This window comes from Vicugna pacos, chromosome 1 (assembly GCF_048564905.1).
Source record: "Vicugna pacos chromosome 1, VicPac4, whole genome shotgun sequence".
In the NCBI taxonomy this organism is placed as follows: Eukaryota; Metazoa; Chordata; class Mammalia; order Artiodactyla; family Camelidae; genus Vicugna; species Vicugna pacos.
In genome coordinates this window covers 83,453,363-83,474,132 of record NC_132987.1, presented here as the reverse complement: position 1 = coordinate 83,474,132, position 20,770 = coordinate 83,453,363, and the positions used below count along the sequence as shown (strand labels likewise).

At 39.5% G+C, this 20,770-nt stretch overlaps 2 protein-coding genes across 15 annotated transcripts in view; one reads left to right on the top strand and one right to left on the bottom strand.

Annotated features, from left to right (window-relative positions):
- LOC102533676 (filamin A-interacting protein 1-like) overlaps positions 1–8,302 on the bottom strand; it is a 274,618-nt gene extending 266,316 nt beyond the window's left edge. The window contains exon 1 of the mRNA XM_072966332.1: positions 8,086–8,302. The gene's annotated coding sequence lies outside the window, so the exon portion shown is untranslated. The remainder of the gene's footprint in view (positions 1–8,085) is intronic.
- Positions 1–20,770, top strand: part of CMSS1 (cms1 ribosomal small subunit homolog) — a 333,735-nt gene that overhangs the window by 266,797 nt on the left and 46,168 nt on the right. The window lies entirely within an intron of this gene.

Sequence of the window (20,770 nt, the reverse complement as noted above, 5' to 3'; positions counted from 1 at the left end):
TCAGTGGGCATGTATTGTCTAGAGCAGTGGTTTTTAGGGTCCCAAAGAAAATACATCATTCAAATGCAAGTTCCTTTGGTTCCCAGATGACATTTCTAGCCCAAGACTTCTTAATTTGGTCGAAGGGAATCCAAAGATTTGTGTCTGTGTGTATTCTTGTAACATTTATCAGTGTCCCAGAAGGACCTTTTATATCACATTTTCAAGACCAAATTTTGTTAGACCCAATCTGTAATGCCACAATGAGAGTTTTCTGTATTGATGAAAATGATAGTAATAACTCCTGATTATTGATCACTTATTATTTGCTACCAGCTGTAATTAACACTGTATTTCTCATTTATTGCTCCCAAAAAGACACGTACAATTATCATCTCCATTTTATGACTGAGGAAACTTAAAGCTTTGAGAGGTTAAATAAGTTATTGAAGATCACATAGAATTAGAATTGAAACCCACAAGGCCATGTGGGAAAATCCGTGCTCTTAGGCATTGTGCATTATGATAATGAACATATCCATTTATTGGTTTAGTTCTAATGGGATTTTGTTTGATATAGATGTATTCAGTTCAGAGAGCCATTACTCTTTTCTAGTGATTAGGCATTGCTCCTTATCTAGATGCTACCTTATTATAATTCTGAGATCAACATTGGGTTGTAGGACCCAGAAAACTGCCTGACATGTGTTTGTGACATAAATAAGTAAACAAATGAACAAGTGTATGCCCTTTCCAAACATGGCCTGGATCATCTTCTTTTGTGATACCCTTTCATACTGAGTATAGGCTGTGGTGCTATGATAGCAGTGGTGGTGACTGTCGGTTTTTCAGATACTGGACATGTAATAATGTAACTAAAATCAGCTGATATTCCCTTATAATTGTATATTTGTCAGGCAAATATATATATATATATATCTGGAGACAGCTACTTGAAGGTTTTTGCGTAGTTTTTTGCCCCATGGCTTTTTTCATTAGATATTGCAATTTTGACAGGCATTGTTACACAAGAGTAATTAGAGAATTGAATTTCTGTAGATTGATCATTTTTAACTATCTCAAAAAAACAAGCATATTTCTCTGCCACTAATTAGTTCTGAGATCTTGGGGAAACCTCCTCAGGCCTCAATTTTCCATCTGTACAATGAGGAGAGTGGACTATATCAGTTATTTTTCAAGGATTCTTTTTCCTTTGTTTATTTTAGTACCCTAAAATTTCTTTTTTTTTTTTCTCACTGAAAATCTATGCAAGAACTCCAGTACGTCAACACCAAAGCAGAATATCCTAGTTGAAGTTTGGAGTAGAAGGCTCTCACCATAGAGCCACACAGATGGTGGTTCTAAATGTCTTTTTTCCATTTATTTTACTAAGGTATGATTTACATGTAGTAAAATTCACCCTTTATAGTATGCAATTCTGGGTATTTTGACAACTCATACAACCATGCAACCACCTTTGCAGTCAAGACATAGAGCAATGGTAAGTGATATATCAGTCAGTTGTTAGATTAGATTAGAAAGCATCAAAATTCAAGAATCATTGAGGGAAGAGATAGACACTGCAGTCTACATTTGCAAGTATGTTTCTTTATGACGCTCTCTCACCACCACCGCATCTAGGATGTAATCCTTAGTAACTTCTCTACCCATACCCACCCTTCAGAATTTTGGAAATTGTCCTAGCTGTAGCTAATCGTTTCAGCCACAGATTGGGCCGCTTATAAACAACAGAAGTTTATTGCTTACAGTTCTGAAGGCTGGAAGTCTGAGGTCAGGGTGCCAAGATGGTCAGGCGAGGGCCCTCTTCCAGGTCACACCCTTGTATCCTCACATAGTAGTAGTAGGGGCTGGGGAGTTGTCCAGGGCCTCTTTTATAAAGGCATTCATGAGGGCTTCATTTTCATGACTTAAGCACCTCCCAGAGGCCCCACCTACTATTACCATCACCTTTGGGGCTTGGGATTTTAATATGAACCTTGGGGGGACACATTCAAATCATAGCCTTAGCCACTTTTACTCTTGTTTGGAGAGGAAAGATTATGACATGTCATCTGAAGTCGAGCCAACTCCAAGATAAATCAAGACACAAATAGACCCCTGATACCTTTGGGAACTTGAAGACTGGAGCTGCAAGACCTCCTATCCAACATTCCCACTTCTCCACCAACCCCTTCAAAACAGAAAAAAGTAGAACAACTTCCGTCTAGTCTGTATCAATAAAGTTTGCCCTTCCTCACTTTCATAATTCAGACATAGTCTTATATCCCTGTTTCCCACCAGTATGAATGCCTTTGATCAATACTGAGTAGGATTTTGCCCATACAAAAATTCTTTTATGGGGATGGGCTCCCCACAGAGTGTGGCTTTTCTTTGGGCTCCACTCTGAGGTGTGACCCCTTTTATAGGGACCAGCCTCACAATGCACAAGTCATCTTGACAAAGTAACAATGTCTTCAGAGTGATCATTGGTCTCTGTAGGTGTTTCTCAGCATTACAGAGCTGTTTATATGTTGTCTGCAGGCCTGTGCTGACCTATGAACTGTTACTCATCTGCTGAGCGATAAGTCAGAAATTGAGAGTAAGCATTTATGAACTTTTATAGCAATTTTGCATTGCTGCAACATTCCCAGCATGTGATCATTATTCTAGTGATTAATTTTTGTTGCTGTCAACGATGGATTGACTGTAACAAAATTGTGTCCTATGCCACAGGTAGATGGAGAACACAATTTAGCTTACATAAGATGTTCTCTCCAAATGCGGATTGTAATTCTAGGGTGGAGCCTCTGATTCTGGACTTCAGCCACATTCCCAAATGATAATCCTGACCTGCCAACCAAGCTTTGAGGATCAAGGATTTGGTGGACATGTATGCTTTAGGCACTGTTTCCCCCTTGAATTTATGTGAACACATGTATGTTGCCCTTGTAAAGTCTTTAAGATATAGCAATGAAATATCTATATAATCTTGGAGTCTTGGTTTTCGTTGTTTTCAGTGGGAAGTTGAGCCAATACATTAGGAAGCTTGAACTTCCCAAGCTTCAAGATGACACTTTTGTTATTGTGCCTTCAAATCTTCTCTTGTGTTAGGAAGGATGAAACTTCATAAATAGGTGAATCATGTGTCCAGACCTCTCCCCCATCTCCCTAAATGTGAAGTCTGCCATGTGTACAGTGCGCCAGACTGAGGATTAAGGAACCTGATTTTTATACCCCATTCCTCTACAGCAGTAAGGCTGTGTAATTTGATCATCTCAGGTGTGTGTTCTCCTGCATTTAGAGTGACCCACTGCCCAAGTTTTCCTGGGACGTGTCTGATTTTAGAACTGAAAGTCCTGCATCCTGGGAAAAACCTTAGTCCCACATGCACCCGGACAGTCGGTTACCCTACTTCCTTTATTTTTCCAAAGTTGGATCCAAACAGCAGATTCCAGCGCTCCTGCTCTGTTTAATTGCCTGAACAGTCTGAACAGTATAAATACATCTTTTAAGCTAAGAGGATGGACAGCTCTGGTTTAGAGTTATGGGAATATAGTAGACCATTAGAGGTATAGAATTTCAGCCAACCAAGGAAAGCCTCTATAAATTTTTAGAGGAATTTGCAAATACTTAGCTTAAAACATTTTTAAAGAGAGAATTTCTTTGTTTTTTATTGCCTTCACTTTTGTTTCACCTTTGTCCATTCAGGGAGTGGGGTGAGTCTTAGAGGATACCTTTTTTCTAATTGTCTAAAAGTTCAAGTGGTAAGTCACAGTTTGAGATTGTCAGACAATCCTAAATGTCCCTGATATGCAAATGTGTCCTTGTCAGCGTTAGTCCAAGCATAACAAGTAGAATATAGGGTTAGATTAAGGACACTAGCATAAATTGGTATATATCGTCCTAATTTAGCCAAATGATTTTATCTATTCTTTCATACTTTTAACCAAAATTTGCCACACAAGAATTATGATGGAAAATGTTAGTGATTTTTTTACAATTCATGTCCTAAATACTTTTAATTTTATTTAAAAGACAAATCTCCATCTTAATTACATTACTTTCACCCCCAATATAAAGTTACTTTTGCATTGGTTAGAGGGAAATACAATAATAAGTTTTTTGAATCTGAATTACTAACTGCACCTGCTTAGGATCTAAAACCGAAATGGAAAACACAAGGCTTAACCCCACATGCTCCCTGATCAAATGCAAAGGTTCTTAAAATAGCTACGTGTGAAGATGTTCGGAGCAGCTGAAAACCAAGGAGTTGGTGTCCCTAGTCACAACCTGGCAGTTTAATACCATGGCTCAGAGGCAGCTGCCTCTGTCTCTTTCTGTTTCAGGGCCTGGAGTGGCAGCTCCTAGAAGAAGCACAGAAACAGCCTCTGCTTTATACACATTCCCTTCCCTGCCTTAATTCTACTTTCCTAGTCAAGGGATTGTCCCTAGATCCATCATGAAGATCTAAAACATTCATTCCAAGCCAGGAGAGAAGAGTAGCTAAAAGCCTCCAAACAATTACAACAAACGTTACAAAGGTAGACAATAAATTCCAGGAAAAACGTAAGGAAGAAATAAAGTCACATACATTTGATGGGTCAAAGCTAGTGGTAACAGTCAGCACTAGCTACGAGTGGTGCCCTACACACTGTTACCCCCTGAATCTCAGTTACCAGCCGATCAGTTTACTGTCTTCAGATTCCACCAGAAAGACTTTCTTCACTCACTCAAAACTGATCTGTTCAACGCAACTTATCTTGATACAGCTCCCAGTTAACCAGTATATCTCAGCTGATACAGCTCTCAGCTTACCATTTTCCCCTATAGAAAATTTTTTCCTGTGATGTTTTCCCTTACCTATGATAAACTGCTTCTCTCAAGGGCCCATTTATGCTTCCACCAGTAGCAGGATCTGGACTGGGTGGACAATTGATCTAATCTGATGTGACAGTTTTTTAATGTCACCAGATTGGTGGCACTAACAAGAGTTTAAAAATTTTGTTTGCATTCACATGTAGTTGAGTATGCTATTATCCTATACTGTCCCTTCCTAAAATGAAGAAAAAAGCAGTAGCTTATATCTCTTTTAGCAACTGAACTGATTTTTCTGAGGGCCAGAAGACAGAACTGCAGGGTGAATACATAGAAGGGAAATGGAGGCAAGAAGAGAATGGGGTATGGGGAGGCCTGACGCTCTCCCATCCGCAGAGTTTCCAGTTAGCTGCTGCCGCTTTCAAACAGTAGTCGAAACTGTGAGTACTTATGTTGGAAACGCAGAATTTTCCTAGTCCTTCATTTGAGAAACTACTTAATGAGACTGTGCATTAGAGAAGACATTACTCTGTACCAGCCCTTAAACATCTAAAACCTAGTTTTCCCATCTGCTGACCAGGGAATAATCCCTGCCTTTCCTATGCAGGGTCACCATAGGATCAAGGGAATGACTGGTATTTGAGTTTCTATGAACAACGTAAGACACCTAGGTGTAAAATGACACTGTTGTTATGATTAATGCCATTTTACAGAGTCTTCTCGACCAAGGTGAGAAACAGAGTACTGCCACTCTTTAGCTGTAGGCTTCAGTGACTGACTGTCTTTGTCAGCTGGGTTAGACAGAAACATCTTGAACTTCTCTCAGATCTGAACCTCAGATAGCTGTGAGGTTATAGTTCAAATTCTGCTCCAATATCTTCCTTAGGGACTTCTTGTGTAACTCAGTTCTGAAGGAACAAACTATCAGAATGTGAGCTTTCCATCTGACATCTGTAGTTTAGAACAGAAATGTCAACATCCCTCAAAGAAGGCCCAAGTATTTGCACTAAAATGTATATTCCAATTTGATTATTTGATTATTTGGTCTCTGAAATTGTCTCGCTATCTCATAGACACTAAGTAAGCTTTTTTAAGTAGGAAAAACATTTTTTCTGGTTCTTTTATTTTAATCAGAAATAAAGGATATAATATGGTTTATTATGGTAAACAACATGAACAATATAAAGATTCAAATCACTAGTAATAATCAGCCCCTCTGTGACAATTTATATACTCAGAGCACATCAAAACCACGTTTGCCTCATTCACCACTGTATCCCCAATAACCCAGCACATAGTAGGCACTCTAAATATTTGCTGGATGAATGAACAAATGAACAAACTAATTATATCCTTTACTGTAAACATGTTCCACCTAAATATAATGAAATTTTTAAAAAATTGTGTGCTCAGCATGAATTGTTATTAAATGCTGGTGACCACTATTTCTGTCTAAGGCAAATGAAAATAACTAACAATTTTTTCTTTAACTGTTTTTTAATATAACATATTGAAGAAGTTAGGCACATTATTTCAGTAGAAATTTTGCTTTAAGTTAAATCAAAGAATAATATGGACTCTGTTCTGAAGAATACAAGGCCATTTACCTTTGTTTTTCCCCAACTCTTGGCAAGTCGCAACATCTCTCTCCTATAATAGTCACATGTACCATCACTTTGAAGCCACAGTAAAGTATCTCCATCTCCAAGGACAACACCGCTACCTAAGACCAATTCTTGGCTAACAAATTCTTTACTTTATTAACAGGTTAAACAAAAAAAGACAACTACATATGAACTTTAACAGAGTGAAAATCTTTTTAAAAGTTTTTCTGCACTTCTTTGTCTATAATCAATACACTTCTTTGTTCCAGAATTTTTACAGAGTATTTTTGCATTGGTTGTCATAAGAACCCAAACTCTACATTGCTTTTGGAAATTACCTGGAGGACTCTCCTAAGAGTAGAGCTAATTACCCTACATATTTGTTTTAAAGAAGTAAAAATAGCCCATGAACATTGCTGCCTTTAGAAATTTTCAATAACAAACAGCTCTTAAAGTGTTTATGCTGTTTTTAAATTAAGTATAATGGGAGTTTCATAGTAGTGTCAACTGACAACTGTAGAGATATACTTACTTGGAATATTTGTTTTTGAAGGATAGGAGATTGATATATTGGAAAGTGTCATCATAGGAAAAGCATTTTTAGTTGCAGCTAGAGGAACATAACCTTCTTTTTTTTTTGGAAAAATTCTCCCCAGTAGTACGCTTCCCCATGCCCTCCTTTCTACAAACCTAATACACACAAGAAACGTGGTGAATGTAGCTAAGCAGTGTGTGTACTGCATCTCTTGCAGTCCTTCCTGAGGCTTGCACAGATATTGAAGAAAGATACATGATCATCTGTTGTTATGAAGAGAAAAAAGAATGATTGAATATGTCACAAGAATTTTAGCTGAACATGTATCTCTGTTGAATGGGAATCTGTGTTCAAAGCTATGTATTCACCCTAAACATTGACTAATACTCCCATTGAGCAAGTACAGTGAGCAGAACTTTCTCTGGCATCATTTGGCAGCACTGGCATCATTTCCCATTGACACTGAGATTTGATGTGCCACAGATATCCAGTCATGTTCTTTGGGGTAGTAGGTATCTCCCAAGACCTTCCAGAAACCCTACCTCGAAAATCTGCTTCTGTTCTGTGGCCCCTATTCATCAGATCTTGGCATTAAAGAAATACGAACACAAGTAAAGAAAAAAGAATACTATCTAGTTGCCATTTTAAGATGCTAGTTTCTTCTGTCTTTCCATAAAAAGAAAATTCCTCTCCAGTCTAGCCTGTACTCTAGTAAGTATACTTCTCCATTTTTATCACATTTTTGATGATTTTGAAATTATGTATTTTAAATCATTTACATCAGCTTACAGAATCAAACTATTAACAAGAAGTCATTTGACCAAACCATCTTTGTTAAATTTTTGACCATTTGTCTTACTCTAAAGAGGATAACTATTTAAAACTTTAATTTGGACTTCTTTCATGCCAGCCAATTTAGCAAAACATACCTACTGTCAGGATAGTTCCTCTATTTTGCAAGCAGCTCTTACCCATATTAGCCTGAAAGTCATCATACGTCATAAGCCCTTGATTATACCTGAGATTTGCTGTATTGCCGCGTGTAATGCCCAGGAGATCCTGCTCCTGGAGAGCGGTGTTGGCAGTTCCCGGATGGTGGATAACACAGAAACATCCCCAAAGCCTCTTCTCAGCAGCAACAGGGACACTTACCTTTCTGTGCAGGTACCTCTACTAGATCACACCAGGTAGTCCTCTCTTCTTATCCCCACCAAAATCCAAAAGTGGAATCCCGGGGCCAACAGCAATGTTTTCTTCTTTTCTTTTTGGACACTCTCTCAGTTTTTGTTTTATGGGCTTCCAAACCACGGAGAACTTGCAACCAGGGGCCGCTGCCAGTTCTGCAGAGGAGAGGCAGTGGGGAGCCCAACACAGACTGGGCCCAAACACTAAATATAACCCTTTTCACTCTCCGGGCAGCGTCCTTCATGCTCTGAAGACAGGTGACCTTGCGGAATCCCTCACCCCACAGCTTGCCAGTCTCCACGGAGGAAAGTGTCTAACTGGACTGAGCTGCAGGATGAGGCGACCCAAAAGCCGGGAGCCATCTGTCCAGAGCAAACAAGTAGAGGCAGGTATAGGCTCCCTGAGTGTGTCTGTGTGTATGTGTTTGTGTGTGTGTGTTTGCATGCCTGTGCCCAGCAGCTGCTCTCCAGATTAGAAGACACCACTCCTTGGCAGGCAGCTCTGAAACCACCCTCTTGGGTAATTTCAAATTCACGTGCACATCTTGGCTGAGAGAAGAAACCTCCCAGGCACAACCTGGGTCCCCTTCTCTGCCTTGTCACTCTCCCAAATACACTGTGAACCACAAACAGCAGTGCCAGCATCTTAAGAACAGATACCCAGATGGACATTAGACTGCACCTCATTTTGTACCCTGCAACCAAGTACCGATGCGAGCCTTGTTTGCGATTTAAGTAACAAGGGCATGACCTCTTCTTTGACAGTCATAACCCAAGGCACTGTAGAGATTCGCTATTATTAACACTGTGTTGAACTTTAACTTGAGTGCCTGCCTGTTCCATTCAGTGTCACTTGAGACATGAGTGCAAAGTGCTGAGGAAATTTTAGAGCAACATTCAAATAATGTATGATGGTGTTTATTATTACTATTCAAGGTTTCTATTATTCAGGTGTCAGAAAAAATCTCGTATTTTACATTGCTAAAATTTGGAGAATATAATTTTCTCTAAGTGGTATTGCTTATTCTGATTGCTGGGAGAGGGGCAGGAAAAAGGAACTTGTTCATTTTTTCAGCTAGCATGTACTACATCACTAGTTAGGTATCAAGTCCTCTACCAGACAAACCCACCACCATCCAGGTGCTCAATCTGTGCATTATTTTATTTAATCCTCACAGCATCCCTTTAAGTTAGTCCCGTAGGTGATCGAATAAGAAAACCAAAGCTCAGAATAACTAAATTACTTCCCTGTAGTCTCATGGCTAGTAAATACCAGGCTGGGAATTCAAAATTGAACCTGAGTCACACCAAAACCCACGCTCTTTGTTTTTAACTATTATCATTGAATTAATTTCAAACTTACAGAAAAGATACACAAATAATAAAGAGCTCCCATTTACTCTTCACCCAAGTTCTCCAGTCTTTAGCATTTAACCACATTTGCTTTCTCCTTCCCTCCTTCCTTTCCCCTTCACCTTTTTTCCTCCTGATCTTCCTATTCCCATTCACCCCCTTGTGTTTATATATATTTGTGTATATTTTTCTGAATCAATTTTTATACGTCAGTGTTATCCTAAAAGCAAATACACTCTCCTACGTAACTATAGTATAACAATTAAATTCAGTAAATTAACATAGATGCAATATTACTTTCTAATCCGTAGTTGCCATTCAACTTTTCACCAAATGTCTCAATAATATGCATTCTGGGGGAAAATTTAGTTTTTTCTTTTGGTGCAGGATTATTTGTAGCATTTAGTTGTCATGTCTCTCCTTTAGTCTTCAACAGTTCTTCAGTCTTTACTTCTTTGGTGACTTGACATTTTTGAAGAGTGCGTTTTGTAAAATGTTCCTCAGCTGAGGTTTGTGTGATATTTCCTTATTATGAGACTGAATTTGTGTATTTTTTTGGAAGGAATACCACAGAAGTAATGCTGCATTCTGCTTAGTGAATTATATGGAGACACATAAATGAAGTTGGTCCATACCACCTCCACTCTGTTCAAGTGATACCTGCCAGATTTCTCCACTTTAAACTAACAGTTTTCCTTGTAATCAGTAAATATTTTGTAGGAAGATAATTTGAGACTATGTAAATATATCACTACTAAAGAAACTTTCTTCTGTAAGGAAGATCTTTCCCTTTTCTCTTATTTATTTTTATATTTCTTTGTATCAATATGCACGAATGGATTCCTGTTTTATTCAGAGGCTTTTAATCCATTGATACCATTATTTATTTTGATGCCCAGTGATCTCAGATTTGGCAAGTAGAAGCACCTTCGGCTGGCTTTTATGTCCTTTTGACAAGTCCTGATCATTTTCTGAGTACTGTCTTACTTTCTGGCACAAGAAAATGTTCCATGTGCATCTTGTACTTTTCTCTACTCAGCCCTGGAATTAGCCACATCTTCAAGGAGACCTGGGTCCACTATGGAAATTAGTATTGTGGAAACTGAGATCTGGGCATTGAATGTGCTCACTAGACTGAGATGTGCTCAGTAGACTGGGATGTGCTCATTGCTTCTAGACACTCTCAGCCACAAGAGCTAGGAAATAGACACACAGCTGTATCTGTTGCTCTATCTCTTATCAAATACCAAAGAGATCGCATTGATAGCTCCAGTTCCAATCTAATGCCATAGGAACATTCTAGCTTTTACCCTTTCCATGTTTGTAACTCCCTTCCTCAACGGTGAGGATAACTGAGTTTCTGTTACCCTCAAACTATTTACTTATTTGCTCATTGCCCCTATGTGTAACCAGTCTTCCCTACCCTGCTGGCTGATTCCTCAATCCTTACAGTCTTTTAAGCCCCATCAGCCCTAATCCCTCCAGGAAAAGGAAGAGAAATAATATTTTCTTTTTTTAATTTTTATTCATTTATTAATACTTAACTTTCATTTACAGGTACTGTAATTGATGTGCTTATAAAAACACATATGCTTTATACCACAGAGCCTAAGGACTAATAGAAATAGTAGACATGTATTTTTCTAATCAGTTGGTTTGTTTTATAGGCATTATCAGAATCTTATTTCAAGAAGAAATCCATCTTAGTGCAACTTAAAGCCATCTTGTCTTGCTTAAGCTTCAAACAAGGGAAAATTTCACCAGGTTTCCTCTGAATATCTCTTGACCTTTTTTCCTCATTAGTTCACTGGTTATAGCCATGACTATGATTTGGTTACCATCTTTCCATGATCCTATCAGCCAGGTTTCACACTTCTGCAAAATAATATTTTCTAAACAAAAAGGAAGGCAAGGCATCTGTATCTTCATGGAAAAATCTATCACAGTGTCTACAGAAAATGGGTATTTGCAGGGGGAGGAAAGAGAGGACTGCTGGGCTGATTTGTAATTTTCTGGCAGAACAGATAGCTGATGGAATTGCGAATACATGTTCATAAGCAGAACAGATTCTCTAAAGGTCTAAATGTTCATATTCCCACCCACTCACAGGTAACCAAGCAACCAAGTACAGAAGGGAAATAACAAGAAGAATATTCATAGTCTTTTAGTGGTCATTTTTTCATTGACCTGGAGCTTCTGTTTCCTCCTCTGTAAAGATTTTGCATTGAAGGATACCTTAGATCTATTTTAGCACTAGTATCTTGTGAGTCTCTCCATTGATGGCTTGAAAATGATCCAGGAAAACCCAATTCTATGCTTTTTTGCTCAGCTCTTACTAATAGTTATCACTGCAGATGTCTACAAGGTGTTGAGAGATATGTTCATATCAGTTCTTGAAAATATGAGAGGTTTAAATTCATTTTAAACTGTTTGTCCTTTTTTTGTTTGTTTCTATGAATCATGAAAAGAAATGCAGGGGTCTCAGCAGAGCTGGACCACAGGACATCAGAGACAGTGTTCCTGGACATGCCTCACTTTTTCTTGACTCAGATTCCAGACCCATCCTTCCCACTGTCCTCTCCCCGCCCCAGGTGGATCACGTACCTCCTTGGTACTCCCAAGGCACCCAAAGCTTAATTGCACCTTACCTTCCATCTCACTTCTTTATAATTGGCAGCATACTTGTCTCTTCCCAACTGGATCAGTCATTTTTAAATTCCAGGATTTTTCCTAACAGACATTTACCAGCAGCAAAATTGACAGATTTAAATTTCACATTTTTCCCTTGCCTTCATATTCTCTAAGGGTGGGATTATTATTATATATTAAGGTGGGATTTGTTGTTGTTGTTGTTGTTGTTGTTGTTATTCATAAAAATAAAAGGTCTGAATAATCCACAAAATAGAAAAATAACTCCAGGTAAACAGGTCTGTTTAGGAAAAACCTGGTATAATGAGGGATACCTTTCTCTTCCTTTGAAGCCCACCTGTGGGCAGTGTTTTGGAATTATATGTATTTCAAGGTTTCACATTTTTCTGCTGTGAAAATTATGCCAGCAGATTCACTTAAAAAAAAAAGATGAGGAAACATATTCTTCATTTTTACATTTTTTTAAATTTTATTTTTAATTGAAGTGTAATTGATTTATAATGTTAGTTTCAGGTGTATAGCAAAGCGATTCAGTTATACATATACATACGTTTTTTAAGGTTCTTTTTCATTATATGTTATTATAAGAAATTGAATATAGTTCCCTGTGCTATACAGTAGGTCCTTGTTGTTTATCTGTTCTTATTTTGTTTTTTTTTTTTTTTGAAGTACAGACGATTACAGTGTGTCAGTTTCTGCTGTACAGCACAATGTCCCAGTCATGCATACACATACATATATTTGTTTTCATATATTTTTTAGGAAAACACATTCTTGACTTCAGAACCATGTTGTTACAAATAATTTGTACTTTTCAGTTTCCAGGCCCTATTTCTTCATATACTTCAAGAATGCCAAAATACCAGGTGACAGCTGTTTTAGCTCTAAGACATTCCTCAAGTATCCTATTTTGATGTCATTATGTAATGCTTTTCTCTTGGCATGGCTATCATCACTCAATAGCTTTGTTGATATGTATCACTGCATAGCTCTCTTCACTTTGCATCCAATTACTTTTCCAAATGGGTACTAGTTCTCTCCAAGCTAGAGAAAAAAGGAGAGAAGAAATCATTCTAACAACATCTCAAATTGGATTAATGTTTTCTCCTTGGCTAGAAAGTTCCTTTGTGAACAAGAAAATGCATGAGTTAGAAATCTTTCTCCCCTCTCAGCCTTTCTTCTCTTTAAAAATGTTATTTCATTCCAGTCTTGTTTTCCTTTCTAATGGCACATCTTATAAAACAGATGTTAGGTCAGCCGAAAGCTTGTTTAAGTTTTCAGCTCAAATCTTGCCTTGATATCGGTAGTCTCTGATAGCCTCAAGGACAGGTATACAGGTATAAGCACACAATTTTCAGTTCACGTCAACAGACATTTACTGAGTGGCCACAATATACTGTGTAAAACTCAGAAACTAGTAGAAGAGGCACACAACAAAATTCTAATTTTAATGCACTGTGCATTAAATAAAATATAAATATAATTTATATAATTTTATATAAATATAAAAATAATGTAGGGCTAAACATAATGCTGTTTGAGTCTACTTGAACTGCAGGTCAGGGAGACTGCATGGGGTGGAGGTGGGGGTGGGGATACATGACCTAGACACCTTGGGGGAGGAGGAGGAGGAGCTTTCTTCCAGGGGAAGGGTAAGGACGAGGGCATGCTTGGCAGAGGACACCATGCGAGCACAGGCACGCTGGCAAGAAAGCACATGATGGGCTCAGCAATGGCACACTGCTCCCATGCCCAGAGGACACGAGTGTGGTGTCCAACTTTGTCCTAAGTAATGTGGAATCTTTTTTTGGGTCCAGAATGTTAAGGACCTTGTTGTTTTGGTGCCAAGTGTTATAACTGTACTCCGTAGACAGTGGGGAGCCACCAGACATTTTAGCAGAAAATTAGAGGATTTGGAACCAGAAGGCCTTCTCATGGGACCCTGGAATGTTTCATCTGAGAAGAAACTCAGTGCTCATCTAATTTTAGCCTCTTGTTTTATTCATGAAAATTGTGTAACTCAGGTTTAAATTTCACACCACTGGGTGCCCTGTACCTGACATAAAGCCTTAAAGAAACCACTGTGTCACAGCTTCCCCAAAGTGATCCCTAGATTTAGGCAAGGTTATCTCTGTGCCCTGAGGGGGCCATGAGAGTCATCTCGATGCACTTTTACTGATGAATGAGCCTAGGACCTCTGTGGGGTGGGAATGAGAAATGGGTGAGGCTGCCCCAGCATGGGGACCAGCAGCCTAGGTTACAAGTTGGGTATTTCAGCCCTGCGGGGAGGATCTGGGCAGGTGGCTACAGCATGATTCCAGGTGGGCTGCTAATTTGGGGCCAGATTCCAAGCAGCAACTAGGGAATAGGAAGCTGGAGACACGGAAAGACAAGAATTACGCAAGGAAGCTGAACCCCTTCCAAATAAACGAGGTGCTGAGCAGCTATAGTCTTAACAGAAAAATTAAATACACTGAGGAAACCAGAGAAAGATTGATCCTAAGGGATGAGCAAATCAGGAAGTGACTGGAGAACGGCTGCTGTACATTCAGGAGATGAGTAGCCAGGGCCCTCCAGAGAGCATCCCTAAGCAGGAATTCAATTCTAGGCCACATTTTCTGGTGTGGCCAGGACAGACATGGTTCTTACTGGCCAAAGAACCGGACAGAACACAGTGTGAATATTCAAGATCTGCTTTATAGCCACTGGGCAGGGTTGGGGAGGAAGACCTTGTACCCAGAATATTTCTGAGTTTCCAGGCAACTCCATTGTTTGGCATCCTAGGCCAGGGCCAAATGGCACGGTTACAAGGGTGTTCCACTCAAAGCAGCTTCACAATAGCTTCCCAGGAATACATTGTACCATCTCCATCCTTAGTTTTGTATTTTTTCTTAAGGAACACCATTCTACTTACATAATAGCAACTCTGCTTTCAACCGCAAATGTCTCAGATGAGAAAGGGCTAATCCCCCCTTATTCAGAATATATTGTATGCCAAACCTGGTGTTACAAAGCATTCATCTTGAAACTTTCTAATTGTAGCCGTAAGTTAGGTCTTCATTCTTTTCGATTCTCAAGTTCAGTCAGGGTGGTCCTGGTTGAAATGAATCCGTGCAAACCTCTAACAGAACTCCAAGATTTACAGTAGTATAATAGTATCTGTGGTGGTAAAAACATAAAATAAAAAGATGGCCTTCTATTGTTTTTTTCAATTTACTCTTTGCAGTTATATTCACTTCATTCATACATTTGGCAATTATTTATTGCACATCTATTACATCCAGGCACACTGGAGATACAACCAAAAAACAGATGTTATTGGATCCTGCCACCTTGTAATTTAAAGTGTAAGGAAGGGATCAAATAAATAAAAAGTTAACAAATAAATCAGATAATTTTAACTTGAAATAGTGCTATGGTAGAAAGTAAAAGAAAATTGTAGCAGAGATGGAGAGGGAGGAGGATGCCTTCTTTACGTGTCAGAGGAGAGAGCTAGAAACACTGTCTTTTAGATGAGCCAGACGGTCAGGTGAGCCATTCAGGCAGGGTCATGGCCCTATTTTTTTAAACAAGAATTCTACATGTCATTTTCACTTTGCAAGTTGGTTAAATTCATGCCAACTTTCCACTCTTCAGCTTTGTTCTTGGTACACAGAAAATTTTTGGTAAATGTTTGTTAAGTTGACTTGAATTTCCAGTGGTGTAGAGAGGTGAGTAGAGAGGGAGAGTTAGAAAGACCAATGGCGTCCTCTTTACTTCCTCTCTGGAGATGGTATGTGTTGGCCAGTTACCATGGCCTCTAAGAGTTAGTATTTTCAATCTATGATGGATACAGTTTGGAGTGAATAAAATGACTCTCCACTAGAATAAAAGATACTGTGTACATGCAATAGGTTTTTAAGAGCATCTGGTTAGAGTTTAACGTGGCTGAAAGACACTGCTATTTTTTTTTCATGTTTCAATTACCCAAATATGGCTAAAAGTGTGCTTTGGAGATTTTCCAAAATAAAAACTCTTGAGGTGAGAGAAATTTCAGCCCCAACAATAACTTGGAAATTGGAAGTTGGACTAGCAACTATTTTTTCAACTGTCTTAACTCTGTCACCAATACTATGATGATTTGATTACATATGACAAGTCTGGTTTCTGGCCATTAAACTGCACACTTTGGCTATAGGCATCACTCTTTCCCTTCTTTTCTTTAACCATGTGTCGATTTGGGGGCAGCAATGAGAACTATGGAGAAAGCAAGAGGTTTGGGAGTTCAGGCCTTCCCATCAGCCCCCAAGTCATACAGCTGGCGACCCTGACCTTCTCAGCAGCCTCGTGATTCAGGGCCAGCTGCAAACCAGTCGTGAGGTAGATCACTCTCCATCCTCACAGTCCCCATCGCCCAGCTTTGTTATTCAGGTGCCATTAGCTTACTTGAACATCAAGGACATCCTGTAAGGGGAAAAGCATCCCCATTGGCAAAGGGCTACCTGGGAACCGTACAGAGCCTGGCACAGAGCAGTCACTCAACAAAGGTGACAGCAAGCACCTGCTGACATCATTATTTTTAGTATTAATATTGGTGAGTCTTACATGGTCAGATACCAGCTTTCAGATCAACTGTTTCCACTGTTCCTCACCCCCATCAGCCCCTCGGGCACTGCTTGACACCTTCTTTAAGTAAAGGCTGTTGTCCTAATTTACACCCTGTATTTTAGAGTCATTCCTATTCATGGCACTCTCATTATTCCATCTCCATGTGGCAAGTGGCATTCCTTCTTATTGCCACTCTGAATGTCTTTATTGAGGGAGATCCATCTTCAGAAGTCCAAAAATGTATACCTACACCATTCTAGCCACACCAGTCATGCCCTGCCTTCCTCTTTCCCATACAGAGGGTGGTTTTGTTACCATCTCACCGCAGGACTTCTCATGACAAAACACAACTCAGTTTCTTCAGGCATCTTACATAGTTTGCTAAAGATCTCCTTGATCTCAGGTGCCTCATTTTGCTGGAAAGGGAGGAGAATAACACATCTGATTTCTCACTTAGAGAGTTGGGAAATAATCATTTCAGTTAGGGGCCTGGGAGATGCATCTATTTGTAAAAGAAAGGGGTTGATATTTCTCTGGCTGTCTGCTTTCTTACATCTGTCCCCAAGCCCACACTTGGGAGTCATGGCTGGGCATCTCACTCAATGAAATAAATATTGTAATGGGTCAGGCAATTAGCAGGCAGGATTTTGTTTGGGATGTAACTTGACTCTAATCGCTGACCTCAGAGAATATGACGTAGCACCTTAGCAGTATGCTGGTTTAGAAGTTTCCACTCGCCTTTCCCCTTTCAGCCAGATTGCTTTTTCTATTTCTAGGCTTGTCCTGTCAATGAGTCAGGTTGCCCCAGACTCTTCTGGTAGATGAAAGGGGCATTCCTGACTTGGATGTATTTTCTGCATATATAAATTATAAAAAGGAAAAACTCTGTGTTCATTCCTTGGCATAAAAGTAAGGAAACTGGAGGATTGAGTGAAGAAATTATAAAATAGCCAACATAAATAAATCCTGGCCCTGGGGCCTGAAGGCAGCAAGATGTACAAACATAGAAAATGGCACCCCAAAATAACTCTTTTCTATGTTGAAAACAATCATCGTAAGGGATGTAAGACATCAAAGGTCATGTTAATGTTTGCCACCAAGTCTCCTAATCATGAAGTTAAAACAGTTTATGAAATACCTCTTTGAAGACCTGTGTCTTCCTGCAGCACAGTCGGTGGGTTTTTGTCTCTTCCCCTGTAGCGAGTATGGAAATAGTCACCCTGCCTGTCTCCCTGGGTCCTGAAACTGTTTCAACAACTAAAGAGTTCTCTGGCAGGTCTCACCCCCTTTGATTTCTGTAAATACGGTTTGCTACAGGAGTTCAGAGAGATGGTGTACTTTTCATGTTCTTTAAAACATGCCATGGTAGGTTCCCTTGTGTGAGACCCAGCATCACCTTTCAAGGCCTCGTTCAAAGCTGTTAAATTATCAAAGGAAGCTGCTTGCTGTGCATTTTCACTTGTGCTGTAATTATTAAGAACCTAAAAACGTACTTCTGAGGGATTGGTTGTTTTTGTTGTTGCTGCTGTTATTGTTCTTAGCCTATGGCTACTCTGAATAGTGACAAGATGTCCTTTTGTCACATTGGCAACTAGAAACTTAAGAGTCCAATTTGTGCCTCATCAATAGCAAATATATAGGTCATTGTAACATCTTTAGTGTAACTCTTGGATTGGTTTCAGTTCTAATTCTTACTTTCCTTTCAGCTTCACTCCTACCTTTACTTATATACTATCTTTCTTTGTGTAACCTTGAAAGCTGCCTTAAATCTTTTCTGGAATAAGGTGGCCTATAGTTAACTCTAATAGCTAGATATCTTTTTAAAATGAAAGAAGAATGTTGGGCAGAGAGGGAGGGAGAGAACTGTGGGAAAAAACTAAGACTATGCAAGTGTCAGCAATTTAACCTCTGTAAGCCTCGGTTTCTCAGCTGACCTCCATCCAACATTTTTGTGGAGCTCAAAATTATTTTTAGATAATGAAATTGAACACGCTTTATAAGTTACAGAGCTCTGTGCAGCTTCGTTGTGATTATTTTCAAGCCATTATTAATTAAGGCAACTCTCCAATACCAATGCCAAGTCCTGACTCAATCTTCATCTCCGTTCAGTAGAAGAAGATTCCTAAGAAGTATCTGAGATCAAGGACCAGGCTTTTCTGAGAGCCTTCTTGTTGTCGCCTCTAGCAGAGAACCATAATCTTTAGAGCACCACAGAGGCAACGTCCTTTCTTCAAGGATGGCTCTGAAACCTCCAACCCTGACAATTCCATATCTGAGCTGGTACAGGGGCCAGAAATCCAGATCATCACCAAGACCTGGAAAATAGCTGGTCAGCAAATCCTATTTACCTCAGTTTCTTAGACATCTGCACAAAATTCCCCGGTACCAGCCCTTCCACTCCATACATGTTCCCACTTAGAGTTGGGAACCCCAAGCTTATACTATTTCCCACTTAGAGACTTACAGAATAATCATTTAATTTCTGACCCAGTCCCAAAATTAGAACCTCTTGGCAGGGAGCAGTGTTTATAGAATAAGGGGCATGAAGACAGCTGACAATCTTTGGTGATCACTGCTTAGCCATTGTTATCAATGATATTAGAAATAATTCTCAAGGGAATTGGGGCAGGAAAAGACTGAGAACCACAGCCCAAATGATCCATTCTTGTCAGAGGCCAGTTCTCTTTAAAGCAGACGCTGAACAGGTAAAAGCTTCCCTTAGATCCCATCAGTACCATGATCAAGGGCAAACTCTCCAAAATGGCAAGTAGGAGGCAGCACAGCATTGAGGACAAGAGCAAGCCCGTGCTATCTGTGTGGGAAGGCTTAATGGTCAAGGGACCTCGGCAAGACTGCACCTTGCCAAGCCCCAGTTCTGATAAATGGAAATCGTTATGAGGATTCAATTAAACCGTCCACAAAAAGTGCTTCTCACTGATACACTGGAGGGCTGGGGAGGGAAGGGGGTGATCTTTACAATCTGGGCCTCGCCCTCCTGTACAGCTTCATTTCCCAGAACACCCCTGTGTGCACCTCACCCAGAAGGACATCCCCCAGCCCTCTCACATCTGTGACTTTGCACGTGTTGTTCAGGAATGCCATTTCCTTTCCTGATCTGTGCATTGAACTCCCACTCTTTCTTCAACATCCTGAGGAGATTCACTTCTTTCTGAATGCCTTCCCTCATAACAGATTCTCACTCCAGCAAAGTGCAGAGTTCTGCCCTCCTAGGCCCCTTACTGCTGCATACTCTGCACTTGCATTTTAATTATGTTTGTCATAAGATGTATTATTACATATTATGTTTATTTCATTAAGAAACCAAATGAAATTCTAATTTATCTTAAAAAGAAAATGATAACATATGGTAGAGAAGTTGTTAATGTTTTTGTCATTGTTGTTGTTTTTCAACTTAAAACACAATCAGAAATTGTGTTTTGAAAGACAAGCCAAGAGAGCTAAATGCATATTTTTATTGAGGTATAATTTACATGTATTGAGTTACTCGAATCTTAAGTTCAGTCAGTTTTGACCTAGAACATTTCAGTCACACCTGAAAGTTCCCTGAGGTCCCTTCCCAGTTAATCCTACCCCACCCACACCCTCCCATACAGAAGCAACCACTGATCTGCTTTCCCATGTGAATGTTGCCTACTGTAGAAGTTCAGATAAATAGAATCGCAGAGGAAGTGATTTGTTGCATCCTGCTTGTTTCACTCGGTAATGCTTTTGAGACTCATCCATATTGTTGCATTTATCGGTAGTCCATTCCTTTTATTGCCCAGTGGTGTTCCATTGTATGAATAACCAGAGTTTATTTATCTGTTCTCCTGTTGTCAGGCATCTATCACGTTGTGGTTTTTATTTTTTAAATTGTTGTACATTTTCTTTTGTACATACAGGTCTGTAAATTTTAACATACTTAAACGTATGTGACCACCACCACAATCAGTGTGTGCAGACAGTCCCATCAGCTTAGAAAACTCCCTGGTGCTCCCTTTATAATCCCACTCTTCCCCCACCCCAAGTCCCTGACCACTTCATGTCTCTTCTCTATCACTGTA